Genomic DNA, 21,339 nt, shown 5'->3' with positions numbered 1-21,339 from the left:
AGGAATGAGAGCACGTGGTGCCTCTCCGCAGCTCCTTCGCCTGGGCAGAAAGTGCCAAGCCAGCCCTAGCGCTCCGTTAAAACGGCGGTTGCGGCGGCGCCGCCAAGGTGTCTGGTCGGTGGTGAAGTGACTTTGCTGCTTCTCTCCCCACCCACCCCAGCCTGGGAGGATAGTCTCATTTGGGGCCTTCGCCCATATTAGAAAGGAAGAGATACAGGTGTCACCTTTATCATTAAATTTTTAAAACAGCCTGTTAATTCCCCTAACCCTGTTGCCATCGGTTCCAACTCTCTTCTCGGCAACAATGATTTTCTTACAACCAATATATCTCAGACATCCATGGGTTTTTCTCCCATGTTCCCACCTCCCCCACCAACTACCAAAGATATGATTACTACCCTTATCGCAAAAACCTACCAGGCCTGATGTCACAGGGGGCTGTTTCCTGTCTCCAATAGGTGCAGGTTGGGCTCGTGACTCTGGTTTTTACTGTTGTTGCAGGGGGCTGTTTTCTTGGTGAGGGAATGGGGGGACGGGCAGTTGTCTGGTCCCTGTGGCTCCAATGGCTTGGGGCAGGGGTACAGGACATACCCCTGGTCTTAGTGGCTAGGAACCTGGACTCCCCAGTCCAGAGATGGGGCCTTATCTGTTCCCAATAGGTACAGGTTGGCTATTCCTAAATAAAGAAAATCACTTTACAATAATCTTTCTCCTGGTGAATATTTGGATAGAAAAAGATGTAACATTTAAAGCTTAAGCTTTGAGAATCTTTGAAAATGTAAGTTCCAAGAAAGTGTTTTAAGGTATACAAATGCAAGTTTATGTAAGGTCTGAGGATGTTAAGGTTTAAGTTGTGATGAGAAAGAAATTTAAGGTATATAGAAAGAATGGCTAATACTTCAGATTTCTTTCTCTTACTGCGCTACTGTTAATGAAGAACCAAAGCACCCCCATTTCAAGCAAGCCCCTCACCCCAGCTTGAAACAGGCCTGAGTTTCAAAATTCTCAGAGCTGCTGACATAGGTCCCAGGACAAAGTCTGGATGTTTGAAGAGCCATCTGGTAGCAACTGATTAACCATAGAATGCCCCAATGCCAGAGATGGTCAAAGTATAAAGTCAGGATGTTTGGAGGACTATCTGGTAGCAATTGACTAACCACAGAATGCCCCCAATGCCAGAGGTAGTCTATAAAGTTGTTTAACAAACAACTGGTTAAAACTACAAAGTAAGATAACACAGAAATCCTGAAAAGCCTCTAAAATGTGAGCCAATCAGAATTGTACCCATACTAGCAACCCGAAATGATGTAACTTTGTGGTTTTTGCCTTTAAAAACTGAGCTTGCAGAGGGGTGGGCACTTCCTCTAGCCTCCACTGTGTTTGGGATGCTCGACCAAATTCCCTACTGTGGTTTGAACTGCTTCAATAAACCTTGCTTTTGCATTTTGGTGAGTTCATGTCTCTGGTGGTCTCTTTGGGGGTCTTGCACCCAGGGCACAACAGTTAAGACGTCAAAGCTTAAAGTCTTAACATTAATCAATGCAGTTTTGAAAGCTGTTAATCTAGCTATGAGAAAGTTTTGCTTCTATTATCATAGTTACAAGCTCAAGATTTTAAATTCCCTTTGGTTGTTTCCTAAGTCCAGACTTAAAAGTGCTTCTTATTGTGCTAAAAAATCAGAATAATCAGCCGGGCGGTGGTGGCGTACGCCTTTAATCCCAGCACTTGGGAGGCAGGGCCAGGAGGATCTCTGTGAATTCGAGGCCAGCCTGGGCTACCAAGCGAGTTCCACCAGCTGCAATTGGACCAAGAGCTCCAATTGGTCCAAGAGAGGTGCCCTGAGACACAGACACCATTTGCATCAATTGGAGGAAGAGATGGACAGATGCCAGTACAAGAATACATTCAACAACATGAGGAGCAATAGGATACCACCAGAACCTAATGGTTCTGCATCAACAAAACCTGAACATCACAATGTAGAAGCAGCAGAAGAAAACAACCTTAAAGGTGATGATACCCGGGTGGTGGTGGCCCACGCCTGTAATCCCAGCACTCAGGAGGCAGAGGCAGATGGATCTCTGTGAGTTCGAGGCCAGCCTGGGTTACCAAGTGAGTTCCAGGAAAGGCGCAAAGTTACACAGGGAAACCCTGTCTCAAAAAGCAAAAAAAAAAAAAAAAAAAAGATGATAGAGGCCTTTAAAGAGGAAATGAAAAATTCACTTAAAGAAATTGAAGAAAAGACAAACAAAAAATTCAAAGAAATCAATAAGTCCCTTAAAGAAAACCAAGAGAAAGCAATTAAACAGGTGAAGGAAACAGTTCAAGACCTGAAAATTGAAATAGAAACAATGATGAAGCACAAGCTGAGGAAATTCTGGAAATAGAAAATCTGATTAAATGAACAGGAACTACAGACGCAAGCATAACCAACAGAATACAAGAGATGGAAGAGAGAATCTTGGGCATGGAGGATATAATAGAGGAAATAGAATCATCAAAGTAAACATTAAGCCAAAAATGTCATAACATAAAACATGTAGGAAATCTGTTACACCTTGAAAAAGCCAAACCTAAGAATAATAGGGATAGAAGAAGGAGAATACCAACTTAAAGGCACAGAAAATATATTCAACAAAGTCATAGGAGAAAACTTTCCCAACCTAAAGAAGGAAATGCCTATGAAGATACAAGAAGCTTATGGAACACCAAATAGACTGGATCAAAAATAAAAGTCCCCTCACCACATAGTAATCAAACCACTAAACATACATAATAAAGAAATATTAAGAGCTGCAAAGGAAAAAGGCCAAATAACATATAAAGGCAGACTCATCAGAATAATACCTGATTTCTCAATGGAGATTCTGAAAGCCAGAAGGCCCTGGACAGTATTATGCAGACACTAAGAGACCATGGATGCCAAACCACACTATTACACCCAGCAAAACTCTCAATCACCATAGATGGAGTAAACAAAATATTCCATCATAAAACCAGATTTAAATAATACCTATCTACAAATCCAGCACTATAGAAAGCACTAGAAGGAAAAAATCCAACCTAAGGAAGTTAGATACACCCATGAAAACACAGGCAATAACTAATCCCACACTAAAATCCCAAAGAAGGGAAACACAACATTACCACCAAAAATTAACAGGAATTAACAATCACTGGTCATTAATATCCATTAATAGCAATGGTCTCAATTCACCTATAAAAGAGACACAGGCTGACAGAATGGATATGAAAATATCCTGCTGCATACAAGAAACACACCTCAACTTTAAAGACAGACACCACCTCAGAGTAAAGGGCTGGGAAAAAAATCTTTCCAGTCAAATGGACTGGTGTTGCTATTCTAATATCTATCAAAATAGACTTCAAACTAAAATTAATCCAAAGAGATAAAGAAGGACATTGCATATTCATCACAGGAAATGAAGTCTCAATGCTGAACATTTATGCCACCCACATATGTAAAAGAAACATTGCTAAAGCTTAAATCACACATAAAACCCCACACACTAATAGTCAGAGACTTCAATTCTCCACTCTCACCAATAGACAGGTCTGCCAGACAGAAACTTAACAGAAAAATATGGGAACTAACAGATGTTATGACTCAAATGGACTTAATAGACATCTTCAGAACATTCTACCCAAACACAAGAGAATACACCTTCTTAGCACCCCATGGAACCTTCTCTAAAACTGATCATATACTCAGTCACAAAGCAAATTTCAACAGATACAAATAAATTGGAATAATCAGTGTTTTATCTGACCACCAAGTCTTAAAGTTAGAATTCAACAAAAACAACACAAATTACAGAAAGCCTACAAAATCATGGAAACTGAATAATGTTCAACTGAATCACCACTGGGTCAAGGAAGAAATAAAAACACTTAAAGACTTCCTAGATTTCAATGAAAATGAATGGACAACATACCCATCCTTATGGCATGTTATGAAAGAAGTACTAAGATGAAAGTTTATAGCACTAAATACTTCATAAAGAAGATGGAGAAATCTCACACTAGTGACTTAGCAGCACTCCTGAAAGCTTTAGAACAAAAAGAAGCAAATTCACCCAGGAGGAATAGATGCCAGGAAACAATCAAATTGAGGGCTGAAGTCAATAAAACAGAAACAAAGAGAACAATACAAAGAATTAATGAAACAAAGAGTTGGTTCTTTGAGAAAATCAACAAGACAGACAAACCCTTATCCAAACTAACCAAATGGCAGAGAGAGAGAATATCCAAATTAAAATCAGAAATGAAAAGGGAGACATAACAACAGACAACAAGAGGTGGTGAGAGAAGGATCGACATGGGACGGCCCTTTCTCATAGCTTTCTTTTTGGTGGGTCCATCCCGAACAGCTGTAGAGATTCTGAGCTTCTCAAACTCAGTGGATGATTAGAAGGCGTAGCAACCTACGAAGGCTTGGCGGCAGAACCTTCTGCCTCTTCACTGCCTCAGAGAGGACAACTGCGGGTCATCCTGCTGGAGATGAGCAGCTCTCAAAAAAGGCACAAGCAACTGAAGAATGGATACAGTTTCATATGTTAAAAGAATGTTAAAAGGAAAAGAAGGAAACTAGATGTCTCAGCGTGAATCCATCTAGACCTAGAACAAGTGGTAGTGGAGAAGAACTCTCATTTCATGAAAATGAGAGAAGATGGCAGCAAGAGCGTCTCCACAGAGAAGAAGCCTATTACCAGTTTATTAATGAACTCAGTGATGAAGATGATCAGCTAAAGAGAGACTCCTGCCTTTTAGGCACCCCTGGAGAAATAACGTAAGAGGGGCTACAGCAGCACTTAGGTAGAGCAAAGGAACTGCTGGCATCCTGGCCTGGCTTGAGTGGGACAAGTGATGGAGACTCAGAAAACCTTAGAGAACATTCAGAAGAGGATTCTCTGCTATGATGGCTGAATACGTTTAGGCGCAGTGGAAATGTGACTTGAAGTGGACAGAATAGGAACCAAAGTTGAAGAGCTGTGAGCCAAACAAATCCAAACAGTGTAGAGTTTGAGTTCAGCCTGGAAATCCACAATAATCCTGACAACAGAGGTTCTGGAGCTCATGGAGAGGATTATTCAGACATTCCTCTGTTGAGTGTTAGCAGAGATCCTAGGCAACAAAGATCTAGTCCTGTGGCTATGCGAGGGAGAAGCCAAACCTCCATGAGTTCCAGTGGTGGTGACTCCAGTGTTCCAGGGGGTAGGTGTGGTGCAAGGAGGCAGGGTTCAGTGCATGGATTGTTTTCAGCATGTGGAAGGGTAAGAAATGAAATTGGAGGAGCACTTGGTGTTCCTAGAGTTAGTAGTCATCACACTAACGTTACCAATACTCACACAAACCAATCAGATGGTAGTAATCTCAGGCAAAGGGAATGGCAGCGCTTTGGAGCAGCACATATTTGGGAAAATGGGGCTAGAAGTAATATTACAAACACAAACCAAAGATTAGAGACACAGAGTGGTACTGTTTATCCTAATTCCCAAAGGCAGAGTAGACCACTACAGCAAACTGGTAGGAACAGTCTGTTAGGCATAGAGGTGTAACTCAAGTCTTTCTAGAACAAGATAGAACACACAGAGGTACCATTTATACACTGCTGTCCAGCTCAAGACTTGTGTCAAGAATAACAGTAGAAGAAGGAGAAACCACCAGGTCCTCAGCTGCCACACAGCGCCATCCAGCAATCACACTAGACCTGCAAGTCAGGAGGATTCGTCCTGGAGAAACTAGAGATAGGGATCGCAAATAGAACCCGATCGAGGGCAGGGCTGGCAGGAAGTACAGTTGAAAGCAACAGCGGGGGCTTTCACAGAACCATCTCTCATTTAGAGCGGTCAGGTGTTCGAACTTACATGAGTATCATAACAGTTCCTCTTCGGAGGATTTCTGAGAATGAGGTGGTTGAGCCATCCTCCGTGGCTCTTCGGTCAATTTTAAGGCAGATCATGACTGGGTTTGGAGAGCTGAATTCTCTAATGGAAGTGGAGCCTCAGTCAGAGAATCAAGGAAACGGTCAGCGTTTACCAGAGCGGTACCTAGAACTGAATAACGTAGATGTGGCTAACAACAGTGGTCAGCAGGGTGGAAGTTCCTCACAGGTGAGGCAGGCCCAAGAAGACAGTGCTGAAATGCTAGATGAAAGTGAGCCCAGCCTGCCACAGGCCCGCAAAGATGGCAATAGAAATAGCAGGCAATTGTGAAGGGCAGACAGCGAAGTTGAGGCTGGAATATTACCCCTTCTGCGCCTTGCTCGTTTCTTCTTACTGAATGAAGGCGATGAGGATCCAGTTTTGGTTTAACCAAAGAGCAGATTGACAATCTTTCTACCAGGAGGAGCTATGAACAAAATGGGGTTGACAGTGAGTTAGGTAAGGTCAGTGACTGTGTGGCTGGGAACAAGCTCCGGCAGCTGCCGTGTCAGCATGAGTTTCACATTCACTGTATTGATGGCTGGTTGCCAGAGAACTGCACCTGTCCTGTCTGCCGGTGGCCTGTTATAGAATTGGGGGCCGCAAACACTGGGTGAGGTGACAGGATCTGGTCAGTGCTGGATGTCCCTGGAGCCACATAGTTAAACACTTCTTGAGTTACTTGTGATGAGATAACCAAGATGAAAACCTTAGCAGATTATAACTTGCACAATTTTTTGTGTGCATTAAAAAAAAAAAAAAAAACCAAAAACTCGTTACCAAAGAGGTTGTTTATTTATATATATATTAAATTTATAAAATTTAAGATGCAGATGTTAAATTATCCAAAAGTAAAGAATAGTTTATATTTCTAGAACCATATAACTTTCAAAATGTTTTTATTTTGGTAATCTTGTCATGCCAAGCACTTTTGTATCTGCTAGGAATCTTGTTTCTCTTAATATTACAGTAGGTTTTGCTGGGAATTTCCAGTTTCAGCTCAGTACTATGTTTGGACACTACTGTCTAAGTCTGTGTAGACTGTCCGGCTGATGTCTGTTAGATAGACTTCAGTTACTTGAAATAATTTAACACATAGCACACTGTACATGTGAATGCAGATATGTAACTATGGTGAACATATCCATGCTAAATCTACAAGTTTGAGACTTACTTAAGCTTTGGGGCTTAGACTGCATATGACACAGTGTTAACATTGACATGACCATCTCTAAGAGGAAGTGAATTAAGATACAGGTTAACAGAGAGATTGGTTACTGAAGTGTGTCTGAAAATCTGACTTACTAGAGAGCAAGAGACATATAATAATGAACTTAGTATTTCTTTATTCATAAATGGAATATGGAAAATTTTATGACGGATAGTTTAAGTTCATCTTTTTGTGACTTTTTTAGAAGTACAAACACTTCTTGGGGTTACAGCATGCTTGATTTCTCAAATTAAGTTTTAAAATCTAAAAATTTTAAAAATCTATTAAATAGTAAAATGCATAGAAAATATGTTAATTTGGATGCCAAAATGCTCCAAATAAAACAAAAGCCTTTAAAAGAACATAGAGTTGCTGGGTGGTGGTGGCACACGCCTTTAATCCCAGCACTCGGGAGGCAGAGCCAGGCAGATCTCTGTGAGTTCAAGGCCAGCCTGGTCTACAGAGCGAGATCTAAGACAGCCTCCAAAGCTACACAGAGAAACTCTGTCTCAGAAAAACAAACAAACAAAAAACACCACCAACAAAAACTGACAACAAGGACATCCAGAGACTCATCAGGTCATACTTCAAAAACCTGTATACCAAAAAATTGGAAAACTTAAAAGAAATAGACAATTTTCTGTATAGGTATTATATAACCAAATTAAATAGAGATCAGATAAACAATTTAAATAGACCTATAACTTCTATGGAAATAGAAACAGTCATTAAAAGTCTACCAACCAGGCTGGAGAGATGGCTCAGAGGTTAAGAGCACCGACTGCTCTTCCAGAGGTTCTGAGTTCAATTCCCAGCAACCACATGGTGGCTCATAACCACTTGTAATGGGATCTGGTTCCCTCTTCTGTCCTGCAGGGATACATAATAAATAAATTTAAAAAAAATAAAAAAAGTCTACCAACCAAAAAAAAAAAAAAAAAGCGCCCAGGGCCAGATGGTTTCAGCAGAATTCTACCAGATTTTCAAAGAACAGCTAATTCCAATACTCCTTAAATTGTTCCACACAATCGAAACAGAAGGAACATTATCAAACTCTTTTTATGAGGCTACACTTACCCTGATTCCCAAACCACACAAAGATGCAACAATGAAAGAGAATTACAGACCGATCTCCCTCATGAACATTGATGCAAAAATACTCAATAAAATATTGGCAAACCAAATCCAAGAACACATCAAAAAAAATCATCCATTATGATCAAGGAGTTTTCATTCCAGAGATGCAGGAATGGTTCAACATATGAAAATCTGTCAATGTAACCCATCATATATATATATTTTTTTAAAAAAAACTGAAAAAACCCCACATGATCATTTCATTAAATGCTGAAAAAGCTTTTGACAAAATCTAACACCCCTTTATGGTAAAGGTCCTGGAGAGATCAGGAATACAGGGAACATACCTAAACTTAATAAAGGCAATTTACAGCAAGCCAACAGCCAACAGAAAATTTAATGGAGAGAAACTCAAAGTGATTCCAGTAAAATAAGAAACAAGGCAAACCTGTCCACTCTCCCCATGTCTATTCAATGTGGTACTTGAAGTTCTAGCCAGAGCAATAAGACAACAAAAGGAGATCAAAGGGATACAAGCTGGAAAGGAAGAAGTCAAACTGCTTTTTGCAGATGATATGATAGTCTACATAAATGAACCCCAAAATACTAGGTATAAAGCAAAGGACAATCAGACTGCAACTCACAGATCTAGGGAGGCTACATAGTAGGGTGGACCCTAGGATGACTGTGGCTTATAATTAAGTTTCGGTTTTGCGCAATCACTGGGCAAGCTTTAGTGAAATATTTCACTATTAGTATAAGAATTTTTACTGTATCAAGCTGATGAAAGAAAATGCTGGCCATACTTTCAGGAGGGGAGGCTAAAATCTTTTTAGATTATGGATTAGCCTATAGAAAAATGTCTGCCATAAATTAAACAGTGAACTCAGGAAGATAAATAGGAATCTCACTTACACAACTTAAGTAAAACATAGCTCTCTTAACAGATGAAGATAGGTTTCTCCTGTATTTCAGAATCTAATCACTATGTATATGTATAAAAGGACTTATTGGGAAATATTATTTTTACTATTTTCTACAAAGAAAATATTTTAGTGTTTAAAATAACCCTGGAATTTTGAATTATAACCTGTTTTTATGTTCAAGCTATCTGTGTATTATTTCTCCTGCAGTTGTACATAGAATGTTTTTACATTAAAAAAGGACAAATACTATAGAATATTACTATAGAATATACAAATTTATAGAGACAGAAACATTAGATGTTATCTCAAGATGGAGAAGAAAGGAATATAGAGCAATGATTTCCTAAGTACAGAATCTCTGTTTGTGTAATGGAAAAGTCCCACAAATGGATAGTAGTATCAGGACATAATATCACAAATGTAATAAATCAATACAATTAATGTAATTAATGAATATCATAAATATAATTATTGAATGAATACTGTGAATGTAATCAATGAATACCACAAATGTAATTAATATCATGAGTGTAATTAATGAATATCATGAGTGAAATAAATAAATAAAAATGACCCCCAAAATTCTACCAGGGAACTCCTATAGCTGATAAACACCTTCAGTAATGTGGCAGGATACAAGATTAACTAATAAAAGTAGCCCTCCTAGATACAAATGAAAAATGGGCTGAGAAAGAAATCAGAGAAATATCACCCTTTACAATAATCTCAAGTAATATAAAGTTTAAGGGGTAACTCTAACCAAACAAGTGAAAGACTTGTATGATAAGAACTTTAAGTCTTTGAATAAAGAAATTGCAGAAGATATGAGAAAATGGAAAGATCTCCCATGCTCATGCATTAGTAGGATTAACATAGTAAAAATGACAATCTTACCAAAAGCAATCTACAGATTCTATACAATCCTCATCAAACTTCCAACACAATTCTTCACAGACCTCAAAAGAACAATACTCAACTTCATATAGAAAAATAGAAAGCCTAGGATAGCTAAAACAATCCTTTAAAGTAATACAACTTCTGGAGGCATTACCATCCCTGACTTCAAGCTCTGTCTATAGACTATACTAGAGCTATAGTAATAAAAATAGCTTGGTATCAGCATAAAAATTGACATGTCAACTAATGGAATTGGATTGAATATCCTGACATTAATCCACATACCTATGAACACCTGATTTTTGACAAAGAAGCCAAAACTGTACAATAGAAAAAAGAAAGCATCTTCAACAAATGGTGCTGGCATAATTGGATGTCAACATGTAGAAGATTGCAAATAGATCTATATCTATCACCATGCATAAAACTCAAAACCAAGTGACCTCAACAAAAATACAACTACACATAACCTCATAGAAGAGAAAGTAGCAAGTAGCCTAGAAAGCATTGGCACAGGAGACCACTTCCTAAGTATAACACCAGTAGCACAGACACTGAGAGCAACAATTAATAAATGGGACTTCCTGAAAATGAAAAACTTCTATAAGGCAAAGGACACAATAAATAAGAGAAGACAAGAGCCTATAGAATAGGAAAAGATCTTCACCAACCCCACATCAGATAGAGGGCTGATCTCCAAAATAGATAAAGAACTCAAGAAACTGAACAGCAAAACACCAAACAATCCAATTAAAAAATGGGCTACAGGGGCTGGAGAGATGGCTCAGAGGTTAAGAGCATTGGCTGTTCTTCCAGAGCTCAATTCCCAGCAACCACATGGTGGCTCACAACCATCAATAATATCTGGTGCCCTCTTCTGGCCTGCAGGCGTACACATAAGCAGAACATTGTATACATAATAAATAAATAAATCTTTAAAAAAATGGGCTACAGATCTAAACAGAGAATTCTCAACAGAAGAATACTAAATGGCCAAAAGACACTTAAGGAACTGCTCAACATCCTTAGTCATCAGGGAAATGCAAATCAAAACAACTCTGAGATACCATCTTATACCTGCCAGAATTGGTTAAGATAAAAAACCCTGATGACAGCTTATGTTGGAGAGGATGTGGAGCAAGGGGAACTCTCTTCCACTGTTGATGGGAGTGCAATCTTGGACAGCCACTTTGGAAATCAGTACGGTGGTTTCTCAGAAAATTGGAAATTAATTTACCTCAAAACCCAATTCTACCACTGGTAATACCATAGAAAGACAAACATGGTATGTACTCACTTATAGGTGGATACTAGATGTAAAGTAAAGGATAACCAGACTATAACTCACAGTTCCAGAGAAGCTAGAAAGCAAGGAGGACCCTAAGAGGGATGTACAGATCACTTTGGGAAGGGGAAACAGATCCCAGTGAGTAAACTGGGGATGAGGGTAGGGGATGGGGGATGAGAACATGAGGGAATGGGATAGTTGAGCTGGGGGAGGGAGGGAGTGGGAGAGCAATGAAAGAGATATCTTGACAGAGGGAGATATTATGGGATAAGGGAGAAACCTGGTGCTAGGGAATTTCCCAGGAATCCACAAGGATGATCCTAGATTAGACTACTAGTAATGACAATGATGAGGGTGCCTGAACTGGCCTACCCTGGTAATCAGGTATGTGAATACCCTAACTGTCATCATAGAGCCTTCATCCAGTAATCAATAGAAGCAGACATAGAGATCCACAGCCATGCACCAGGCTGAATTCCAGGAGTCCAGTCAAAGAGAGAGAAGAGGGATTACATGAGCAAGGGGGGGGGGGTCAAGATCATGATGGAGGAACCTCCAGAGACAATTGGACCAAGCTCAAAGGAACTCAGGAACTTTAGACCATCAGCTATGGAAACTGCATAGGACAGGATTGGACCCTCTGCATACAGGAGACAGTTGTGTAGCTGGGTTTGTTTGAGGGGCCCTTTGCAGTGTGATCAGGATCTGTCCCTAGTGCATGAGTTGGCTTTCTGGATCCCATTAACTCTGGTCAGACATCTTGCTCAGCCCTGATAAAGCAGGGGGGGGGGCTGGGTCCCGCCTCAGCTGAATGTTCCAGGCTTAGCTGTCCTATGAGGAGAACTCGCCCTGTTGGAGGAAGGGGTGAGGGGTGGGGGATGGTGTGGGGAGCAGGAGCAGGGAAGGGAGGGGGATCTGTGGTTGGTATGTGAAATGAATAAAAAATAAAATAAAATCAAGATCATATGAGCTATTGCCCTTCTGTTCCACAGAATATTTTTGTTCTCTCTGAGCTTACCTTAAAGAATGTTCATGCATCTAATCCAGATTCATTTTTGGGTACTCAAGCTTTTACCACGACACAAGAGCATAAGTCTACTGCTCTTTCTACAATGTGGATTTCAGTACAGATTACAAATAGTAGTAATGCTAACATATCTAAAACTTGTACCTCTTTTTATGAACTTAAAAAAATCTTATAAGGTTCAGGCTATTGACTTTGATTCACCTCTCATGTGTCAGATGGGCTCCAGATATATACTCCTGTCAATCAACAGCCTGTTTCCACACTTGAGTATTCCCGAGGGTGGGATCTTCCCCTTTTCCTGGTCTTTGGACTCCCCTCCCAGAACGACCAAGACCAGGGGCCTAAAAGTGTCATTCAAGCTCACCCAATGATATAGTTCAATATTATGAAGTTTGCTCCATTAGTTTTTTTTCTATGAAAATTAAGCATCCATTTAGACATTAACTAAAGGATCAGGAGAAGAGTTCTGAGTTCCAGTCAGGTCCTGAGAGAGGGTAAGTCCCAAAGGTCCATGGCTGGCCTGAAAGCCTAAAGTCTGTGGAATCCATTCTGTCTTTGTGGCCAAGATGTGTCCAGCAGAAAATTCTATTAATAAATACTATTTAACAGGGACTTTATTGCCAGATTCTAACTCTGAGAAATTCAGGTCCAAAAGTAGAGGTGTGGAATTGGTGAGGGAAGCAGACTGACAGGATCTGAGGGGAAATCTGAACAGCTGCTGCTTTATTAAAGAAGGTTTAGACTTTCATACTCTACAATTGCACAAAGGTGTACATGGGAATGGGAGGAAGGGGGCTTGTGTGCTGGGTTAGGGTTTGTGAGCAGGGACTGAGGGAGATAGCATGGACCATGACAAGTTAATAGACACCCCTGTCATGAGTTAATGGAAGGGCACCTAGTTACTCTTGGTAGAGAGGAGAATGGCTCCCTTTATAGCAAGCAGGAACTTTTTGAAGCCCTGTGGAAATGTCAGCTTTTATTTAAATGTCTGATCTTGGGAAAAGGATTTTCTCAGGGGACCAGACGCTCTATTATAGCATGTTGCTTAGTTTATCTAAATAGCTAATGCTTAACATTAGCAAAGACAAAGCTAGTCAAATAATACTGTGAACTGAGTAGACAATAGGAAATTATAAATATTGATTATCAAATGTATATTATTTATCTATCAAAAAACCTTATTTAGGGGTAGAGAGATGGGTCAGAGGTTAAGAGCACTGGCTGTTCTTCCAAAGGTCCTGAGTTCAATTTCCAGCAACCACATGGTGGCTCACAACCATCTGTAATGAGATCTGGTGCCCTCTCCTGGCCTGCAGGGATGCTCACAGGCAGAACACTGTATACATAATAAATACATCTAAACAAAAAAACCCAAACAAACCCTGAATTAAAAAAAAAAACCCTTATTTGTCAAATAAATCTTATTTATCAAGGATATGTAACTCATCTAACTTTTCTAGCAGCTTGTGTGAACCTGCTTAGGAGTAGGCAGAGTCATCATGGTCTATGGTTTCACAGTGGTAGGGATATTTTTCCCAAAGAATTATTTGATTTAAATTTGCTCCCATTGTATACACCTTCATTCTCCACTGAAGCCCACTCAAAATTTCCCAAAAGAAAAGGCATAAGGGAACTCCCATAACACACAGTGAGAATTATTAAAAATGAAAGTCAAAAGGTGCTGGAAATTGTGATCCACAATGTCAAAATGCTGGATTATTCTTAAGCCGGAGTGGTCACTGTGGTATGCATGCCCGTTATTATCCTCCTTTTCATGGGCTCTCTTTGCTTTGGTTCTTATGTGTTCTAAAGTTTGTAGCTCTGAATATTTTGTTCCTCTGGATCTTAAAAAATATTTCAATAACTGTACAAAATTCTTTGTCACAGAAAACTGAGAAAAGTCCATATTTAGTCCCACTCTCTCACTTTAAGGTCATGACCCCTACCAGTGAAAGGACCCCTTATTTCTATTCATGGTAAACTCTTCTTGCCTTTTCCAAGGGTCATGTGCCCCCCACATTGTGCACAAGTTGTGGGGGTCCCTGCAGGATGAGAAGGAAAACCTAGTGCAAAATGACTTATCAACTTGGATCCGACTTAAGGGAGACTATCACCAGGCAGACCATTGTCAGCATATTTAAAATACAGTACAATTTGGGAAAAGGTTTCCAGGAAACAATCAGTCCAGTTCCAGGTGCACAATAATGCTTAAGGTGTGATGATGTAGAGACTCCTTAGCAAAGTACATGTGACCATGAGGGTAGGTTTTATAGCTAAAAGGCCCAGAATCTAGTGGATCTCTGACCAATAAAGCATAGAGGTCAGGAGGCCATAGAGTCCATGTGACGTCTCCCCTCAAATGCTTAGTGGACTAGGGGGAAGACTCTGGGATAATCCTCCTGGGGAAATAGCAAAAGGTAGGTGAGGTCTGCTTTACAGTAGCAAAAAATTTACCAGGTCATTAGCAAAGTCCACTCTCAGCCTTCTGGATGGAATGCAGTTATTTGATTTTTATCTCCTCCATTGATATTTTGTTTGTTTTCTGACAAATAAAGTTTGCCTGGACATCAGAGGGTGGAGCTAACCAGTATTTAACCACAGAAGCCAGGCAGTGGTGGTGCAGGCCATTAATCCCAGAATTTGGGATACTCATCCCATCATTTGGGAGGTGGACAGGAATATAAAGTGGGTACATTATATCTGATCAAATGAAAAGCAAGTGTTAGTCTTATAAGTTAGTTTAGATTGAATGGTCGTGTTGATTGATGAACTATCACCTCTTCTAATCAAGAGGTCTCTCTTCTTCAAACACAATCTTTATCAATTTTGATAGTATCCATAGCTTTTCTTCTCCTGTGGAAACAAAAGCAAAACCTCCTCCCCAACATAACACATATCCTGGATTTTCATTCCGAGATTCTCATATCTTTAAAGTATACGGGCTGATTTAATTCTGTAGTTTTTTTTTCTATTACCCAATGTCTCTCTACAGCTACCATTCCTTTCTCATTTGCATTATAAAATTTAAAGTTAATAAAACATTGTGCATTCTCTCTCTAGGGGTCTTTATTACCCATTTCCATTAATTAAGCATATATTATAAAGTATGATTAGGTCTTTCTATAACTGCTTGTACTGTAGAATTGTGTGGTATACCGGTAATATGCTTTATGTTGTAGTACACAAAAAAGTGTTTCGTTTTACTAGAGACATATGCTGGAACGTTGCCAGTTTTAATTTGTACGGGTCTTCCCATGATAGTCATTACTTCTAATATATGTGTAACTATAGAATCAGCCTTTTCAGAAATCAAAGCAGTTGGCCATTGAAATCCAGACTATGTATCTATGTTATGAAGTACATATTTTAATTTTTCAAATTCTGGAAAATAAGACATATCCATATGTCAAATTTCATTTCTTTGAGTAGCCGTTGGGTTACTTCCTTTTTCAATCCCTTGCTAATGACATGGTGTATTTTGTGAAATTCTGAGGCCTCCAGCACTACTAATAACTGATCAATTTCATTATTCCATTGTGCTATAGGGCCTGGTACACCCATATGGAATCTAATACGTGTTATGTATAAGGGATGATTTCTATTTCTGATTGTTTCTTATAACTGAATAGATAACAAAGTCAATTCTGTATCATCTGGAATAAATTCAGCAGTTTCAATATGTAAAACAACTCTTTCTGCATATTGTGAGTAACTATATTAAGAGCTTCTGGAAAAATCTGATAATAACATGAGAATAGCATATAATTCTGACTTTTGAACAGAAATCATAAGGGCTTTGAACCACTTTATTCAAAATTTCTGATCTATAGCCTGTCTTTCCTGATTTTTTTTTTTTTTTACTTCAGTATAGAATGTAGGAGATCCAGAAATTGGTGTTCCCCATACAATGTGAAGAAGTATCCACTTACTTCTCTTTATAAATTGAAGTCTCTTGCTTTTGGAATATCTGTTGTTAGTCTCTCCAAAAAATTACTGCAAGCTCTTTGCCAATGTTCATTTTTTTGTTTATAAAGAGGAAATTTCAGCATTAGTAAAATGTACTACAATTTCTGCCAATTGATGGAAGTCTTAATTTTCCTTTTAGAATCAACTCAGAAAGCTTTTCCACATATGCCTTTAATTTTTTACTCTCTTTGTGTGGTAAAAAAAAAAAATACCCATTCTAAGATAATATCTTCTCTCTGCATCACAATCCCTGTAGGGGAATGCACAGATGGTAAAATAATCAGGATGCAACCAAGGTCTGGATCCAAATGATCATATGTACATCTTTAATTTCTTTTCCACCAAAGGTAATTCTCTCTCAGCTTGAGCTGTTAATTCTCTTGTATTATTTAAGCCCTTGTCACCTTTTAAGGTTTGTAACAAATTATTCAGTTCTTGAGTTGTTACTCAATAGTGGGCTGTAGATAGGTAATGTCTCCCAGAAAATTTTGAAAGTCATTAGTAGTCCACAACTGATCTTTCTTTATTTGCATCTTTTGGCGTTGAATTTTTTTTTTTTTTTTTTTTTGTGGAGCTGGGGATTGAACCCAGGGCCTTGCACTTGCTAGGCAAGTGCTTTACCACTGAGCTAAATAAATCCCCAACCCCAGGGGTTGAATTTTTGTAAACCTATTTTATGTCCTAAGTAATTGAAAGGATCTCCTGTTTGTATTTTTTAAGGAGCAAATTGTAATCCCTAACAAGGCATTTTTTTTCACTTTTTCACACATTTTTTTCTAAAGTATCTACATTTGAATCAACTAGTAAGATATCATCCATATAATGGTAAATTATAGATGGGTAAAGCTGTACTCAAATCATTTCCAATGGCTGTCATACAAAACATTGGCATAGGGTGGGGCTGTTTAAGATCCCTTGTGAGAGAACCTTCCATTGGTATCTCTTAACAGGCAGGGAATTATTATCAGTAGGCACCATGAAGGCAAATTTTTCTCTATTCTTTTCTTGTAAAGTTATAGTGAAAAGACTATCTTTCAAACCGATAACTATAAGAGGCCATCCTTTAGGTAATAGAGAAGGCAGGGGAATTCCAGGCTGTAAAGAGCCCATTGGCTGAATAACATTACTAATATCTCTTAGATCTGTTACCATTCTCCACTTTGCACATTTCTTTTTAATAACAAATACAGGAGAATTCCAAGGACTGGTTGATTCCTCAATGTGTTGTGCATTTAGCTGCTCCTGTACCAGCTCTTCTAAGGCTTGTAATATTTCTGATGTCAAAGGCAATTGTTTCACCCAGACAGGTTTGTCAGTCAACCATTTTAAAGGTATGGCTGTTGGTAACTTTGAAAGATCAACAGCTTTTGTGCTCTGTTTTTGTACAACCTTAATGGTCTGTGACTGTTCATTATAATACTTTTTAATAGTTTTTCTAGAAGCGTACATTAGTTTATGGCTTATTTCTGAGATTTGAGGAATGTTAATCTGGGTATTCCATTGCTGTAACAAATCTCATCCCTATAAATTCATTGCTATACTTACCACATATGGCCATAATTTCCCACTCTGTCCTTCTGGCCCTATACATCTATACATTGTTTTGTCTTATCTGAGATAGAGTTCCAATCCCTGAAAACTGAACATTTACCTCCTGAAGAGGCCAATTTGGATGCCAAGATTTGGGTGCAATTATTGTAACACTTGCCCCTGTGTCTACAAGACCTTCAATTACAATGTCATTCATTCATACCTTTAGTTTTGGTCTTTGATCATTCATGGAAATCTTCCGTAATATTCACTTTATGGTTTCTCCTGAAGTTTTTGTTTTATCTTCTAAAGCTGTTTATCTTCCAGAGCAGTATGGTTTTATACAATAGACACTAGGTCCTTTAATTGCTCTGGGGAAGAGTTCCCCACAGTGACAGGAAATAACTGAAACAAATTCTACATGGGGGCCTTCAAGAGGCCCCCCAAGGCATTTCCAGATGGCAAAGGGTTACCATGTTGATGTGCATTCATTGGTCCAATGTTGGATTTGCTGTATCTTCTACATACTCCAAAAGGCAGGGCCTTCTGTTTGGATTAGAAAAATCACTGTCTACAATCCATTGTTTTTTAAGATTTATTTATTGATTATGTATACTGTGTTCTGTCTGCATGTATGCCTGCAGGCCAGAAGAATGTGTCAGATCTCATTACAGATGACTGAGCCACCATGTGGGTCCTAGAAATTGAACTCAGGACCTCTGGAAGAACAGGTAATGTTCTTAACTGCTGAGCCATCTCCCTAGTCCCTACAATCCCTCTTTAGGTGATGTTGTTTGCCACAATTAAAACACCTGACATTTTTATTTTTCTTCAAGCCTCTGGAAATCAACTCTCTTATCCAAGCATCATTATAGTTATGAGGTTTAATATTGACTGTATCTCAAATCCATTTCTCTATGTGTGTTGATTTTGACTTTAAATGCCTAATTACCCCTTTGCATTGTGAATTAGCATTTTCAAAAGCCGAAGATTCAATTAGTATTTGTCTAGCTCCTGGATTTGGTATTACTCTTTTTACAGCTCAAGTCAATCTTTATAAAAGTATCAGTTTTCTTTTGGGCCCTGTATAACTTTAGAGAATTATTCAGTTCTGTTTCCAACTTCTTCAATTCTGTTCCAAGCATTCGAAGCTGCTGCTTGGCATAGAGCCAGGGTGTGGTCATCATATAGAGACTCTCTTTGTACATCAGCATAATTGCCTTCTCCAAGAAATTGTTCTTGGGAGATTTCAATACCTCTGGCCCTATTTCATTGTTCGATGGTCCTAGCCTCATCCTTCTACCAGGTTCTCTACTGTAATTGAGGACCAGATTCAATACTGCTGTAACCAAGTCTCTCCATTCTTGTGGAACACTGCTGTTACTAGTTGACCATGAATTTAACATCTGCTTCACAAAAGGTGAATACATACCATATGAGATTATCACTTCCTTAAATATCTCCAAATCTAACATTTCTACAGGAGTCCATTCAGCTCTTACACAGCCATGGGAATATCTGTCATTTGGCAATTGTTTCCATAAGGAGACTGGAAAAATTAAGGTTGGTTCTTTGTTAACCTTGGGCTGTTTCTCTTTCATTTTATAATTGTGTCACCTTTAAATTCCTCTGTCAGTGTCTGAATATCTCTATTATCTGTTTTAATAAGTTTTTCTAGAGCTTGTGACTTCTGAATTGTAAGTTTTTCTGAGGTTTGCATATTATCAGTCACCTCTTTGCTCTCTTCAGCAGTAAATATTTCTAAAGCTTTTATCTTACCAGTTAAAATGTTCTAAATATCCATAGTCTTTTTGCTCTCTTCTTTTTTAATGAACAATAATACTTCTTTCAATGTATTCAACTGGTAAATTGTATCTTATATCCTCAATATTTGGGTTAATTTCTTTGCATTATAAATTTCCTTCCTTTAAAACTTTAACTGGTTGGGTGGTGATGGCACATGCCTTTAATTCTAGCACTGCTGAGGTAGAGTCCAGGCAGATCTCTTTGAGTTTGAGGTCAGTTTGGTCTACAGAATCAGTTCGCAGACAGCTGGGGCTACTCAGTGAAAAAACAAAACAAAACAAAACAAAATAAAAAACTGTGTAAACAGCAGTGCCAAGGTGTCCATGTGCCAGTCAGAGAACAACTTACAGCTGTCATTCTCTACTTCCTTTTTGTATTAGAGATCAAACTGAAGCAGTCAAACGCTGTGGAATATTATTTCAAGTTGTGTTACATTTGTTTATGCTATGGAACATTTGTTTAATGATGCAAAGATGCATTGCATTCTTTTATGTTTCTTTTGTTTAACCCTGTGAAGCTGTGTTACTGTGCCTGTTTAAAACACCTGATTGGTTTTATAAAGAGCTGAATGGCCAACAGTAAAGCAGGAGAAAGGATAGGTGGGGCTGGCAGGCAGACAGAGTAAATAATAGGAGAAATCTGGGAAGAAAAAAAGAAGCAAAAGAAAAAAGGGGAAGGGAGGAGTGAAAAAAGAAGAGGGCAGCCACACAGCCACACAGCCACACAGCCAGCCATGGAATACGAGTAAAAGTAAGATTACAGAAGAAAAAGAAAAAGCCCTGAGGCAAAGGTAGATGGATAACTTAAAGTTAAGAAAAGCTGGCTAAAAATAAGCCAAGCTAAGACTAGATATTTACAAGTAAGAATAAGACTCCCTGTGTGTGATTTATTTGGGAGCTGGGTGGCAGGCTCTCCCAAAGAGTAAAAATTAAAAAAAAACAACCAACAGCAGTCGAATTTAGCAGTAAGTGCCTTAAGTTATTGAGTGAACTCATTGGACCTTTTTCTGTACGTGTTGGTGTGTGGTGTACATACAACCCAAGTGTAGGTATCAGAGAAAAACTTTTTTGAATAGTGTGGGTCTTCCAGAGAGTGAACTCCAGCCATCAGGTTTAGCAGCAACCACATTTGTCCACTGATAAAAATCCTCTGGCATTTATTTGTTTCTCAGAAAATGTTAACAACAAGTATTTAGGGGCTAGAGAGATGGTTCAGTGGTTAAGAGCATTGGCTGCTCTTCCAGAAGAACCAGCAGTCAATTCCTAGCAACCACATGGCAGCTCACAACTGTCTGTAACTCCAGTTCCAGAGGACCCTACACCCTGATACAGAATATATACAGGCAAAACACCAGTGTACATTAAATAAATGAATCTTTAAAAAAAGAAGAAGTATTTAGTCCTCAGAACAGTAACATGATCCAAAAATAATAAATGACAGCATAAATATAATTTCCATTTGAAAATACATTTTGCTATTAAAATGATCATGGGTTTCTATATTCTTAGAATATGATATGTTTACAGCTTGAAAAGGAGACAATATTTTAATGATGGTGTGGCTCTACTAATCATACTTAAGCACTGGTGAGATAGCTCAGAGGGAACTATGTATGTGGACTACAAGCCTTTACCTCATTTACTAGGTTCATGGTGATATTCACCAGT

At 38.8% G+C, this 21,339-nt stretch overlaps 1 protein-coding gene and 1 pseudogene across 1 annotated transcript in view; one reads left to right on the top strand and one right to left on the bottom strand.

Annotated features, from left to right (window-relative positions):
• LOC118571442 (zinc finger protein 878-like) overlaps positions 1–21,339 on the bottom strand; it is a 70,105-nt gene that overhangs the window by 23,876 nt on the left and 24,890 nt on the right. The gene's annotated exons all lie outside the window — the stretch shown is intronic.
• Positions 5–6,562, top strand: LOC118571905 (annotated as a pseudogene).

Source organism: Onychomys torridus, chromosome 21 (assembly GCF_903995425.1).
Source record: "Onychomys torridus chromosome 21, mOncTor1.1, whole genome shotgun sequence".
Classification (NCBI taxonomy): Eukaryota; Metazoa; Chordata; class Mammalia; order Rodentia; family Cricetidae; genus Onychomys; species Onychomys torridus.
The sequence above is the reverse complement of the archived record's forward strand: the minus strand, read 5'-3'. Positions and strand labels throughout refer to the sequence as shown.